Source organism: Penaeus monodon, chromosome 19 (assembly GCF_015228065.2).
Source record: "Penaeus monodon isolate SGIC_2016 chromosome 19, NSTDA_Pmon_1, whole genome shotgun sequence".
NCBI classification, from domain to species: domain Eukaryota; kingdom Metazoa; phylum Arthropoda; class Malacostraca; order Decapoda; family Penaeidae; genus Penaeus; species Penaeus monodon.
In genome coordinates this window covers 29,824,714-29,824,934 of record NC_051404.1, presented here as the reverse complement: position 1 = coordinate 29,824,934, position 221 = coordinate 29,824,714, and positions in this window count along the sequence as shown.

The following is a 221-nucleotide window of genomic DNA, read 5'->3' as shown; positions in this document are numbered from 1 at the left end:
ATACTTATTCCCAAACCCAACTTCTCTCTCCTTTTCTTATCCCCTCTTTTTCTTCCCATTTTCCCTATTTCCTCCGCTTCTCTCCCTTTCGCCCCCCCACCCCTTCCCCTCTCAGATATCAATTTATAAAAGCCATCGTTAAAAGAACGTCAAGAAGACATTTACACAACGGACTCAAAAAATACCCTGATGAAAAAATAATGTACAAGCTGAAACGCCGA